Source organism: Procambarus clarkii, chromosome 81 (assembly GCF_040958095.1).
Source record: "Procambarus clarkii isolate CNS0578487 chromosome 81, FALCON_Pclarkii_2.0, whole genome shotgun sequence".
Classification (NCBI taxonomy): domain Eukaryota; kingdom Metazoa; phylum Arthropoda; class Malacostraca; order Decapoda; family Cambaridae; genus Procambarus; species Procambarus clarkii.
This window is the reverse complement of record NC_091230.1, coordinates 17,672,421-17,684,449: the sequence shown is the minus strand read 5'-3', so window position 1 is coordinate 17,684,449 and position 12,029 is coordinate 17,672,421. Positions and strand designations below refer to the sequence as shown.

General features: G+C 50.1%; 1 protein-coding gene across 15 annotated transcripts in view; it reads right to left on the bottom strand.

Moving 5' to 3' along the window:
* The window catches only part of Evi5 (ecotropic viral integration site 5), a 317,622-nt gene that overhangs the window by 193,558 nt on the left and 112,035 nt on the right, over positions 1–12,029 (bottom strand). The gene's annotated exons all lie outside the window — the stretch shown is intronic.

The following is a 12,029-nucleotide window of genomic DNA, read 5'->3' as shown; positions in this document are numbered from 1 at the left end:
TTAGGCTACAATGATGTGGTTATTAGGCTACAATGATGTGGTTATTAGGTTAGTTTATAAGTAATATTACAACCGACGACACATCACCACAACGCTGAAGAAAGTAGTAGTAGGTTAAACTGACGGCCAATATTAACGGGGTACTAACATAACCACTACAATTTACATTACATCCAAACAATCTATATAAAGATAAAGACGAGGAGGGGAAAAGGGGACGACGAGAGGGGAGGGGGGGGGGGGGGGGGGAGGGGGACGACGAGGGAGGAATTATAAATCTGTCGGAGGAACAACTCGGGCTTCAGTAAGCCTAACCTTCCCACCGTCCACTTACAAACATTTAGGAAAATTTCTTATATGGAACACAAAACACACTACAGTAGTCTACTTCAGCAGTAGAATAACCTGTATACACACACATATACTCACAAACAAAGCGTATACATGAAACCAGTCCACCACCCCCTCCGTCAACCACCATCGGAGCACACATAATCTATCCCCACCCCCTCCCCGAGCAGTTTACGACAATACCAAACAGAATGGTTAAAGGGACTAGGCGCCTTGTTGATTGGTGGCCGAAGTCCGCGCATATTCCAGCTTCACACACACTCACACAAGCTTTCACCCAGCTTGTGGCACTAGTCTCTGTCTTATCTCACACAATCCCACACAATAACACAGGCGATAACCGTAAAATAACAGCAGAAGTAACTGCTTCAAATATTGCGGCCAGCTGTAACAGTTTCTGTAACTGGCAGCGGTTAGTTTGCACACACCCACCCAGGCCACACCCTTCCACCCAACACCCACACCCACCCCGGTAGAAAAAGGCCTACGGACTCACCATAGCCCGTGCTACTTGGAATTTTACATTCCAGGTAGCGAATCTTTAACAACACCCACCCCGGTAGAGAGCGGGGACGCATCACACACTAACGGACAAGCCTGCCAAGCCGGTTGACGCAAGGAGTGATATGGTACCTCCCGTACGGGTGTGACGCACAGCTTAAAGCAGATGTCTGCGTCATCAACCATGGCTTCAAGTTGATGTACTCGTGCGCACGCACACGAGAGACGCTCCTTTAATTACCAGGAGGTCGGCGTGCTGATGATTCAGCCACCGTGGGTGTGCTGCCTCCATCCCATCCCCCAACACAATGCAAGATTGGACTGGCCAAGACTTGCTGGATTCTCCTCTACCAATACTCGCAACTCAGGCTGCCAGAACCCGCGGCTGGTAGCAACAGTAACCAGCAAAGCACCACCACCACCATCCACTCACAACCAGTTATCCAATTAGGTGGTTTATTATATAAACACCAACTGGATAGTTATAGGTGACCTCGCATAAGCTAGCACGAGTCAGGAGGGACCCCACATTAAGGAGGACTTGTTCAGTAAGACCCACGACTTACTCAGGCAAGGTACAGAGCCTTACATCGGTCCCTACCTCCCTACCATCGTTATCTTGGCCTTTCTTACCTTTTCCCTAGACCTTGTTAACTCTCGGGTCGTTTTAGATTGTACTGAACGAACTCCACGAAACTTTTCCCCATTTATGTTTCGTGTGAAATACTCGCATTTTTTCAGTACTAAAACTTCGTTATTTATCAGTTCAATTTATGTTGAACTAATAAATAACGCTGCCTAATCTAAGCTTGATCCTTGACTATCTTGTGGTGGAATAGGCGGGTCAGTAGTTGATGGTCTGATCACTACGATTGTTAGTGTCTGCAGTTAGCAGGTTAGGAGCACAAAGACGGCATTTACGAAGTTACCTCTTGGACACAATTAGAGACTTGTTGGCAATTGTCTTGGTAACTAGAGGGAAGGGGATTGAAAAGCCTCGTGAGCTCCGTAACAAGTACTCAGGCCGCTTCTTAAAAAGGCAAGATTCTGTCAGCTGTACCACATGCTTCCTGGTCTCCTAAGGAATTATTTCAATGTTCAGACTGGAAGCTGTCCAAACCTTCCCCAGAGCCACCTCATCCCAGCCCACAACCCCCCACGCCAACCCCAACCCCCACAACACCCCCCTCCTCCCAACCACCCCCCCCTCCCCCCACCGACACAATGCCTACAGCCATATCAATCACACACAACAAATGACTATGAAACACTTTGTTCACTTACATTAAACAATTTAAAACTTTTCCGCCTACTTTTACAGTTTCATCTATTTACAACATTGACAAAAGTTTGGGTGATATTTTCATATTTTTATCTTGCACTTTTGAGAAAGTTTAGCATGGGAGGAAAAATACGGCCAACAAGGTGGAGGAGGGAGAGGAGGGAGAGACCGAGGGAGAGAAGGGAGAGACCGAAGAACAGAAGGGAGAGAAGGTACAGAATGAGAAAAAAGGTAGAGACTGAGGAAGAGAATGATAAAGGATGGAAGAGAATGATAAAGGATGGAAGAGAATGATAACGTTCTGGTTTTCCTCTTCCATCCTTTATCTCGAGATGATTTCGGGGCTTAGCGTCCCCGCGGCCCGGTCCTCGACCAGACCTCTTATTTTTTGTTACACATCCCCCAGGAAGCAGCCCGTAGCAGCTGTCTAACTCCCAGGTACCTATTTACTGCTAGGTAAGAAGGGCATCAGGGAGAAAAACTCTGCCCGTTTGTTTCCACCTCCACTGGGGAGCGAACCCGGAGTTTCAGGACTAAGAATCCGAAGCGCTGTCCACTCAGCTATCAGGCCCCCCTGACAGACCGTGTCAAAACTATTAAAGCAAGATTACCATCAAACATCTTAGACTAAATAAAACGTCGCCAATACAAATGTAAAAGAAATAAAAAAATAAGTAATAGGCTGCGGGCCGCTCCAAGCAACAGCCTGGTGGACCAAACTCTGCGGGCTACTCCAAGCAACAGCCTGGTGGACCAAACTCTGCGGGCTACTCCAAGCAACAGCCTGGTGGACCAAACTCTGCGGGCTACTCCAAGCAACAGCCTGGTGGACCAAACTCTGCGGGCTACTCCAAGCAACAGCCTGGTGGACCAAACTCTGCGGGCCGCTCCAAGCAACAGCCTGGTGGACCAAACTCTCACAAGTCGAGCCTGGCCTCGGGCCGGGCTTGGGGAGTAGAAGAACTCCCAGAACCCCATCAACCAGGTATCAACCAGCTAGTTGAGCCTGCAGGGTGGAGGATCTCCTCGTCAGCTCCACCTTGCCACCGGGATTAGTTCAATGCAGTGACCTTCCCTCATTTTTACTTATCACATTCTCATTTAAAGTTGTGTAAACGGAATTGCTTCGATAACTACAGTCCGTTCCGCTTAAAACTCGAAGTTGGAGAAGTTCTGACATGTGACCCATCTGTGTGTGTGCTCGCCAAGTGCTTGTGGGAGGGTTGAGCTTCGGCTCTTTAGTCCCGCCTCTCGACTGCCAATCAATCCATGTACAGATTCCTGATATGTGTTTGTGGGGATATGTTATGGTGCTTTCCACCTGCGCACGCGTCACTCCCGGGCCTTGCACAGCTGGGGTGATCATTTGCATGCCACAACGTCACTGTACGGTGGTACTAGTGTGCTCTAGTCACGCTCTCTCTTGTGTCGTGAGGCTCTGGTGGATGTGCTTAAGTGGGTAGGAGTGTCGGCTTATAAGTTGGTCTGGTTTATACCTGGTTGATACCTGGTTGATGGGGTTCTGGGAGTTCTTCTACTCCCCAAGCCCGGCCCGAGGCCAGGCTCGACTTGTGAGAGTTTGGTCCACCAGGCTGTTGCTTGGAGCGGCCCGCAGGCCCACATACCCACCACAGCCCGGTTGGTCCGGCACTCCTTGGAGGAATAAATCTAGTTTCCTCTTGAAGATGTCCACGGTTGTTCCGGCAATATTTCTTATGCTCGCTGGGAGGACGTTGAACAACCGCGGACCTCTGATGTTTATACAGTGTTCTCTGATTGTGCCTATGGCACCTCTGCTCTTCACTGGTTCTATTCTGCATTTTCTTCCATATCGTTCAACTAGCTGACTACAACTAGACGAGTACACATGCTGACCGGCCTGGAGCTGGTGGTGTTTTAGATTCAGCTGCTCGAAACGTAAGTTCAGAGCAGCACGGGCTATGGTGACCCCGTAGTGGACTTAAATGGCACAGGAGCGGGGCTGTAACTTGAACTGGTGTTAACTGGTCCAGTACACCCCAAGGGCTTCAGCAGTGTAGAAGTGTACCATAAGAGGTTCAAGAACTTCTGTGGTTTCAGACGACACACCGCTGTAGCAGCGGCAGCAGTAATGCGACAACAGCTGTACAAACTGTAGCAGTTCACTGTACCGGAACACCACGAGTCCAGCGACTCTGAGAATCTCCACTTTCGGTTTTTGCATCCACCACGATACAAAAAAAAAAATTAAATAGACCCTAAGTTACATTACGATTGTGAGCAATTATTATTTCTCATCAATAACTGCCGAGCAGTAAACATTGCCAATTACATAAACTAGAATGAAACTGGTAATGCAGACGAGGAGTCACAACGTGGCTGAAGATATGTTGACCAAACCACACACCAGAAAGTGAAGGGACGACGACGTTTCGGTCCGTCCTGGACCATTATTAAGTCAACACATCTTAATGGTCCAAGACGGACCGAAACGTCGTCGTCTCACCATCTTCTAGTGTGTGATTTGGTCATCAATGAAACGGGTAGTTTTGATTCTAGTTTCCCCCCCCCTCACCTTAGACATATTTACTTAAGGTCGAATGTTTTACTACCGAGATTACGGGGTCGCCATAGCCCGTGCTACATGGACACTTCGTTCCGAGTGGCTAAATCTGAAACAACATACTAATAAGACGAGATATCAACACTACGAAGCTTCACTTTGGGTGTAACGAAGACCTTGACCTACCTCGAGGGGTCAGAGCAGGTCTCACCTTACCTCACAGGTCTGACAGGCTGTCGCATATACGCAACACCTGTCATACAGGCTCGGGTATACGCAACACCTGTCATACAGGCTCGGGTATGCGCACACCTGTCATACAGGCTCGGGTATACGCACACCTGTCATACAGGCTCGGGTATACGCACACCTGTCATACAGGCTCAGGTATGCGCAACACCTGTCATACAGGCTCGGGTATACGCACAAATAAAACTGGAAGCCATACAGGGATATACGCAATTATACACATACATGCCTGACAAATAAGAGCGTATACTAATACAAATATACTCCCTCATACGTTGTTAAAGAAGCCACTTTTATAGGTGATGTACTGGGGGGGGGGGCTGTTGGTGTTACCACAACAGGACGCAAAACTACCACGCAGTGACGCAAGAGAAGCAAAAGACACCCCCCCCCCCTCCAAGGTGACGCAAGCAGGTTATAAGCAGGATAGCGCGTCCAGTAACAGGAGCACCGCATCAGCAGGAATACCTCGTGGTGTAAGGTGTCTTGAAAGAAGCATCCTTTGCACCCGTGAAAGAAGAAAGAAGCATCCTTTGCACCCGTGAAAGAAGAAAGAAGCATCCTTTGCACCCGTGAAAGAAGACACCCGTTTGCAGTCTCCGTGGTGTAGTGGTAAGACACTCGCCTGGCGTTCCGCGAGCGCTATGTCATGCGTTCGTATCCTGGCCGGGGAGGATTTACTGGGCGCAATTCCTTAACTGTAGCCTCTGTTTAACGCAACAGTAAAATGTGTACTTGGATGAAAAAAACGATTCTTCGCGGCAGGGGATCGTATTCCAGGGACCATAGGATTAAGGACTTGCCCGAAACGCTACGCGTACTAGTGGCTGTACAAGAATGTAACAACTCTTGTATATATCTCAAAAATCCTGCACTTCCTCCTCCTTCCCCCCCCCCCTGGACACCCCCTTTCCCCTCTGGTTTTCCCCCTTACCCCCTGGACTCTCCCCTTCCCCCCCTGGACGCCCCCTGCCTGGACTTCCGCCGTCACTAGCTCAGTTTGTTCACTGTTCACTGTACAACAACCCGGCTTCTCGCGTTGTTACTGTAACCAACGGTTCAAATACATCCTATTATGAAAGCAAAGGCTCGCAAATGTCCACGTTTTCTATGCACCGGATTTGTTTAGTAAGGTAGGTTCCTTGGGTTCAGAGCCGCCCGTTGAGGGACGAACCCGTTGAGGGACGAACCCGTTGAGGGACGAACCCGTTGAGGGACGAACCCGTTGAGGGACGAATCCGTTGAGGGACGAACCCGTTGGCTAGCCAGCGGCTCCACCACACATCAGATCACTAAGTTCCCGGGACACCCACTAACAGGACACCCACTAACAGGACACCCACTAACACCACCCAGTCCTGCCAACCATGTCCCACGGTCACCACCACCACCTCACTCCGAGGTCTACCGTGTTATTAGCCAATTTACTGGTCGACTAACGGGCCTACTGAATCATTGACGTTGACTGGCATATTTATCGACTGGGTGACTGGTTGAATGACGGGTTGATTGGATGCCGCGGGACTCGCCAGAGAACTAATCAGTCTCAGCCTCGTGTAGGTAGCCCAATATAGTGCCAAGGTCTGGTTCGAGGCGCAGGGACCTTTACTATACTGGAGGACGAGCAGTAATACTAGGTGCTGCTGGAGGGTCGTAGGAAGGAAGGAGTGTGTTAAAGGAATGGAGAGATGTGAGAGAAGAGGAACCTGACAGGAGAGGGGTGTGAGGGGTAAGAGAAACCCCTCACCTACGCCCCCAAGAGGAGCGGGTAATGGTAGGGAGAAGTGAGGAGAACCCCCCCCCCCCCCCTCACACCACATCTAGGTCGCTCACTGTTGCTAGCCACTCAACACAACCGGTGCCACAGATGGTGTGGAACACTTAATTAAGTGTTCAGGACGTCTTGCCAGTGTAATCATGGACAATTGGGAAAGTCGACACGGCAACATGGTCCGACGCTGGGAACAGACGGAGAAACTGGTGAAAACTGGGAACAAGAATTATTCACATGTCAGCAAGAATCTGGTCAGTATTAGAGAATGAGAAGCTGTTCTTGAAGCTAACGCAAACACAAAATGATGAATGTAAATATGATAAGAGTCATTGTATTACTCTAAGAATGTTAGGAAGGAGGAGCTGGGAGTCAAGCACGTCCCTGGCCAGCACCTCTAGGTGAAAACGACCAAGCACGCACGCACACACACACACACACACACCCACACACACACACACACACACACACACACACACACACACACACACACACACCAGAGATTAAAACAGAAGGGTCCGTAAAACTGGAGATTAGTTTCCCATCGAGGTAGTTCTTCCCACGACCTTCCTCTACCCTTTCCCCCTTCCCATTCTGGACTCTCATCCTTCCCCCTGCACCCTTCTTTATCATCCGCTCCTTTCCCCTCATCCACTTGGGCCACGACCCCCTCCCCCCCCCCCCACGAATAATGACCTATCTGTTGTTGCTTCAAGACTGGAGTTGTGGATGTAGCAGGTGTGGAGTGTTGTAGTAGGGAGAGACGACATGTGTATGTATGTATGTATGTATATATGTATGCGTGTGGGGGGGGGGGGGGATCACTGTGGCAGCTGACTGGGAGCGCGACTGGCTGCTCAACCCAAACCCTTCCTCTGGTTTGAATATTAACTACAGCCTGGTTGATCAACTTTGCTTTCAAGATCCTGGTCTAGTTCCGTTACACTGTGCCCACGGACACGGGGTCAGCACTCCTGGCCGCCAGACAATCTCTAAGACACGGGGTCAGCACTCCTGGCCGCCAGACAATCTCTAAGACACGGGGTCAGCACTCCTGGCCGCCAGACAATCTCTAAGACACGGGGTCAGCACTCCTGGCCGCCAGACAATCACTAAGACACGGGGCCAGCACTCCTGGCCGCCAGACAATCACTAAGACACGGGGTCAGCACTCCTGGCCGCCAGACAATCACTAAGACACGGGGTCAGCACTCCTGGCCGCCAGACAATCACTAAGACACGGGGCCAGCACTCCTGGCCGCCAGACAATCACTAAGACACGGGGTCAGCACTCCTGGCCGCCAGACAATCACTAAGACACGGGGTCAGCACTCCTGGCCGCCAGACAATCACTAAGACACGGGGTCAGCACTCCTGGCCGCCAGACAATCACTAAGACACGGGGTCAGCACTCCTGGCCGCCAGACAATCTCTAAGACACGCCCTAGAAGCTGGTCTGTTGACTAAATAATAAATATTTTATCAGGCTTAATTAATATAAATGAGCTCATTGGCGCCGCAAATAATTATCTATCTATTGGGGTTAGCGATTTAATCTCGTTTTGATTGATTGACAAGATAGATAAATCGGAGGGGATAGGGCTCTGTAGCCCTACAGTCACTGTGACATTAGGTAATTATTCAAAATGGGAAGGAAGGGGGGGAGGAAGGGGGACAGCTCGCACTGTAACTATTAAGGCTAAACGAAGTACTTGGCTGCTACCTGTAGGAACCCCTGTACCAATGGTGTGTGTACCTGGGTGTTACCTGTACCCAGCCTGCTCCCCCACACCGGCACCCACCCAGCTGTGCTTCAACAGGTGGTACAGGTGGTGATTGTGGTAGTGGTACAGATGGTGGTGGAAGACTAGCGCCAGAAACCAGTGAGCACCCACTACTCTGTTACTCCTTCAAAATCATAACACCTTAAACTGTGTACGGGCTCACCATAGCCCGTGCTACATGGACACTTCGTTCAGAGTAGCTAAATCTACTCTGAACGAAGTGTCCATGTAGCACGGGCTATGGTGAGCCCGTACACAAAACTAACCATCAGAGCTCCGTCAGACGAACCCCAAGAACTAGAATCTGCTCCTCCCCGTCAGTACGATCACAGACGAGTGTCAAGAGGAGGGGGGGAGGGGGGGGGTTGAAACCTGACGCTGACGTCAGCATTAAAGGTACACAGGTTTACCGCCTCAATAAACAAAAGACTGTCGCTGAAGGTCGTGTATAGACCCCGCACGACTGACATCCGGCGGACGAGACCTTCACACGCGGGCGGCGAGAAAGTGGCCTCCAGTTGGAAATATACAATTGTCTAATAAATTGTCATTCTACACTTCCGTGGAAATAAACATTCCATTCGCTTGGGCTGTACGGGGCTCGAACCCTGGCCCCACACGCGTGTGAAGTCAATGTTCTATCGTCTGGGCTATGAGGAGTCTTAATAAGCAATGGTTCCAAACCCATACACGGCCGATTGGGGAGCCGAGCGGACAGCACGCTGGGCTTGTGATCCTGTGGTCCTGGGTTCGATCCCAGGCGCCGGCGAGAAACAATGGGCAGAGTTTCTTTCACCCTATGCCCCTGTTACCTAGCAGTAAAATAGGTACCTGGGTGTTAGTCAGCTGTCACGGGCTGCTTCCTGGGGGTGGAGGCCTGGTCGAGGACCGTGACGGGAGATGTCTCCCGTGGAGGAAGATAGACAGTACTGATATAATGACAATTATATTATTGCTCATGATAGAATGACATCCACATGCTGGCGTACAGTCTTCATTCCTCTTCCCCTTCCATCGCTCTATATCTCCCTCCCTGAACCCCCTCTCTCAATAACATTCCATCCCTCTCTCCCTCTCTCTCTCACCCTTCCAATATCATGTATACAAAAATTCCCATTTACACCAGCATATGAATCAAATATTGGAAGAAAAAGCAAATTCCTATTGGGTGGAGCTTTCCCAATAACGGAGACAGACATCGACCTGGGGAAATACACGACGCACAACCGCGGACAGGCTGACGGATGGACGGAGGGAGACAGTAAGACGGGCTACACACGCGCTGACGTGCTGAGACGTACTCGGAGGTCCTCGCGGCCGAGCGGACAGCGCTCATCAGTCGCAAACTCTTCCCAACCCGAGGTCGTTTTCCAGCTTAGCCATAAAGAAAGGGACAGTTTCTTTCACCTGATGCCTCTGTTCACCTAGCAGTAAATAGGTGCGTGGCTGTTAGACAGCTGCTACGGGCTGTGTGCGCGCATGAAAACAAAAACAAAAGATATATATATACATATATATATATATATATATATATATATATATATATATACATATATATATATATATATATATATATATATATATATAGAGAGAGAGAGAGAGAGAGAGAGAGAGAGAGAGAGAATGAGAATGGTGACGTTGGAGAAAATTTAGTCAGAGTCAATACTTTAGACAATCGAGGGTTACAAATGCTGGGTCCAACAGCTGCAGCCCGGCAGGGACACACAATACACACACACACACCAGCACTCCACCCTGGGAAATAGGCTTACAGGTTCCGGAAGATGAGAGGAAATGTCAGCACTGTGGAGAAATGCCCGACAGACCACTGGAACATTATCTAACACAGTGCACAGTTACAAACCCATTACGATATCAACTTAGATTCAACAGAGCAGAAGAAGTTGTTAAACACATTGGGCAAAATCTTACTGAAGCGACCATACGAGTCATAAATACTCATACTCCGCCCAAGTAAAACAGAAACAAGCAACACTTAGTGGGCCAGCCAGAGGCTTAGGGCCCGCGCAGGAATTTTCCTGGGGGGGGGGGGGGGGGAAGGGAACACCCTCCCCCATTCTCCCTCCAGCTAACAATCCCACTCCACAATTCGCCAACAATCTGTGCAACACTGAAGGTAATGTATACCAAAGCTGTATACAGTACACACAGTCCTGGAAAATCTAGGTCACTGGCAAATTAAGGTACAGGAAATACTTCCTGTCAGGAAGTATTGAAACACAGACATGAACTCTAGTGCTGTGCCGCCTCTTTGTCAGGAACACGGGACCCTGACTTGGGACCTCAGTCCAAGGGGAAGGTTCTATGAACTCTCTCATTCTCATTACTCCATCTACCACCCGGGGAAGTAGGAGGAGGGACCGGGGGGGATGGGGGTGGACCTGTGAGAGGCAGCACTCCAGAAATGACAATCATCACAGTGACTGAGAAGAGAGAGAGACTACACAGGCACGGCGCTACGGCTCAGCCACCTCAATCATGGGGATGGACTGAGCAGCGGCGTCAAGCACCGAGGGAAGGCTGCCCAGAGAAGGAGGGGAAGACGAGGGGGAACACCTGCCCTAGTGTGTAGGTACCCGTGTGCGCCTGACCCACCACCCTACCCCCACACACATTCCTATTGGCATGACATCCAGGGATATAACCAGGAAGGACCCGCCGACGTGTCTTACCATTTGGAGCCAAGAGAGTTGACACACACTATTGGAGCGTGTTAGCGTACTGGAGACGCACACACAAGTAGGGGGGGGGGGTGACACCTGGCACCACTTGGACACTAGTGCCAACAAGCCGACACGTGGGAAGCCTCGCAGAGGCTTGTGATGAGATTAGCTGCCTGGTTCCTGCCACCCCCGAGAGGCACCACAACCAAGCTCTTCATCCTGACTCGCGTCGGGGAGGAATTTTGGGAAGGGGGACATACACCCCCTTGACATGACAATTGACTTGAGAATGGTCCAGGACGGACCGAAACGTCGTCGTCCCTTCACCTTCTAGTGTGTGGTCTGGTCAACTTACTTTAGCCACGTTATTGTAACTCCTCGCCTGCATACATCCCCTCCTCTCTACCAAAGTTCTTGCTGGAGTGTGTCCACCATAGCCTATCGGAACAGCTGGTGCGTGACCGACAGCCGACTGTGGCAGACAGAGGGGGTGACAGCAAGCCGTATTGGTGCTACGGCTGTGTACAATTCCGGTGCTGGTGGAGGGAGACAGAGCAGACACAAAAAAAAGCCCCAAAATCATCTCAAGATAACCTCAAGAAGATAAGAAGGGAACCAGCTGGACCATTTAGAGCCAAGTTTCCCATAGACACGATCAGCCAATCGCTTTACAATCATGCCCCCAATTACTGCCAGGTATTCAGTGACAAAAATAGTGAAGGAATGTTGTCCAATCATCGCTCTCTGCTCCGATAAACATGACTTCTGTGCACGCGAACTCACTCACTCACTCTCCAAGCCTAGAGAAGCCTGGCCCTAGGCTAGAGATAACTTGTTCGATCAGGCTGTTGTCTGCCACGTCCCG